Source organism: Dromaius novaehollandiae, chromosome 14 (genome assembly GCF_036370855.1).
Source record: "Dromaius novaehollandiae isolate bDroNov1 chromosome 14, bDroNov1.hap1, whole genome shotgun sequence".
Taxonomy (NCBI): domain Eukaryota; kingdom Metazoa; phylum Chordata; class Aves; order Casuariiformes; family Dromaiidae; genus Dromaius; species Dromaius novaehollandiae.
Genome location: NC_088111.1, coordinates 18,583,520 through 18,586,393, shown reverse-complemented (window position 1 = coordinate 18,586,393; position 2,874 = coordinate 18,583,520).

The following is a 2,874-nucleotide window of genomic DNA, read 5'->3' as shown; positions in this document are numbered from 1 at the left end:
CCCCCCCCCGCCCGGGGTTTCACGCTGCAGGCTGCTTCCCCCCCATGGGGCGCGGGAGGAGACGCTCTTCCGAGCAGCTCCAGAAAACCCCCCCCTGCTCCTCCAGCGCCAACGTGCAGCTCTTCCACAGGTTCCCTCCTCGCCCTGCTTAGCTTGTGCTGCCCCGTTTTGGAAAGGAGGTGCCGACCCCTACGAAGGGACCTTTCGGCACTGCCTTTTCAGGGGTCTCCTCTTTCCTGCAACAGCGGTGGTAACAGAAACTTTTCCTCCAAAAAAATTATTCTTCACCCAGACAGAGAGAAAACATTTCTGATGACACACTGCTATCCAACCGTTCCTATTTTGATGGTTAAAATCCCCTCCACGTTTCTTCTACTCTAAGAACTTGCTAGCAATGGGAAGTAGCCACAGCTTAGAAACCCTCCAAATCCTGCCTCTCCCCCCCACGGATACCCACAGAGGCATCTCAACCCGAGCACGCAGTATTTGCTGCGGGGAGTCTGCTTCATACAGCTGGTTATTGGATGAGCTCGGCTAATGCGATGGGCAGAGCTCAGTGCACCAGGTCTCCGCCAGCCTCCCCCGACACGGGGATGAAGACCATGGACAAGGAGGTGCTGGGTTAGGACAGGCCTCGGGAAACCCCGCGTGCTGCACCTCAGCCAGGTCTCCGGCCTGGGTTTGGGCACGTTGCTTAGTATCTCGGTTCCCCGTTCCTCTGAAATTCCTCGTCTCCCAGGTCTGCCGTGAACAGAGAGGATTAACACCTGACAAGGCCAGAGGCATTGGGGAAAGGCTTTGGACGGCGCAGGGGCGAGAGAGGAAATAAAGGGCTCCGCCGAGAGCAGAGCTTGGAACATGTGCGAGAGCAAAGCCTGGCCTGAGCGAGCACCACAGCTAAAAATAAGATTGAGCGGGTCTCATCTCAGTGAGCGCTAAACCGCTTCCAGACAGGGGAGACAAGGGCCTTTCAAGAAGGCGCAGCGAGCACATAACAGACAACTTTAATTCCTACGCTTGGGGGAACTCACTAGAAAAGTTACACCAGCAATTCACTCATGCTCGCAACTGTTATCTGTGGGACTACGGTGTTTCACACGTTGTACTTTGGTTTTCATCTAAGAAACACTTGCACATGACGGATTTTGTGCTGCGCTGGATGGTAGGTGCAACAAGCCCAGCACGAGCCTTTGCATCACTTCCCCAGCACCCTTTGGCTGGGCTGTAGCTCCAGTGGAAGAAACCAATCCCTCCTTTAATTCCCTGCGCTGTGGCCAGAACCAAAATGACTTTTCAGCCAGTTTAAACACTTCTCTTCTGCTACCGTGTTCATTACCACCACCAGCTAACCCCAGAGCCTTCCTGGGCTTTGCCCTGCACCTCCACCGCACTGTAACTCTTGTGCCTGTTGCTGAAACGCCCCAAATCCTCCTCCCATCGTGCCTTGCCCCAAATCCCCCTCCTGCCCGGGTCCATTTTGACCTGCAGGGAAGCACTGCAGAGCTGGTACAGGTCCTCCACTCTGTTTGGACTCATTTTGACTGTCCGCTGGCTGGCACTGACCGTCTTCCAACGCTGTCCCCAGTAGCACGCGGGGGGCCAGCAGAGCCACGCCAATTTAAACTTCCCATCTGTGGAGAGGAAGCACAACCAGCCTGTAGACAGCCTGTACGCAGGACCCTGCCTACCGTACAGCATTCCCCCCACAACTAGCAGTGTTGTACAAAGGTTGCTACATCTTCGGAGCATTGAGAAAACCATCAGTCATAATCTGTCCTGGAAGAAGCACCACGGAAGAAGCATGTCCACAGCCTAGCCCAAATGACCTTGTAAGCGATGAAATGCCTTCATTTGTCGCTGTGTATTGCCACCAACTCCTCGGAACAAGTACACTGCTAAGGCTGTGGACACGTACCCACTTCTAGCTTCAAATATAGCGACTGATAGGGTTACTGTCCCCAGTCTGCATCTCCTGCTAGAAGGCATCTCTTCCCCAGACCCACGGCTGCATCAGACCCTAACGCCTTCAGTCTAAAGCACCCAGGTGGAAAAGAAGAGTGGGGAGCATTCGCACCAGTGCTGTGGGCAGATCTCTGCTTGGTGGGTAGAGATGAGCAACCAACATTAACCTCAGCTGGCGCATCTGCAGCAAGAAATGCACTCTCAGCCTGCTGCTGTATCAGCGATTAACAAGGCAGCAGAAAGCAGCCTGATAGAGCTGAAGGCAAAGAAAAGCAGAGAACCAAGTTGCTGCGGCTCAGCGTTCAGATTTAAGCACCTTCCTTCCCTGCAAACTTAAGGAATTTGTTCATAACAGGGAAGGTTGGTCTTAGCCACCACCTCTGGTGATAAAGCTCCTGCACCAATCTCCAGTGCATTCTTATACCGCAAATTTTCAAGTTTCCAGGATGCTGTTGCTTATCACCACTGCAACCCCCAGCAAAATAGTTACAGGCAAGAACCTGAAAAATCAGGAGCCAGTCCAGCCTTTAGACATACTGAATTTTGTAAAGAAATTTAAGGAAGATGGGACTGAGACCTCTGCCTGGGGCTGTAGTCCACGCTCAGCCCTACTCACCTCTGCGCTTCACTCCTCTCCCTGGTAAAACACCTACTCTTATTGAAAAGAATTGCTCCAGCAAACAGACATCATCAGACGTAAACCTATCCCCTGCTCTGTGCTCCCACCGTATTTCAGAGCTAAGCTGTGCCTAGAAGAACGCCAGCGTGTGCTTCCCCTCGGGTCTCTTCTCTCCTCTTCCCCAAGAGGTGGAACCCAAGCGCGTTGCAGCACGGGAGCCGCACCACCTCTGTGCTCCATACGAGACTCGGCTTATTCAAGTTCAGAAGCAGCACCAACATTTAAAAAACGGA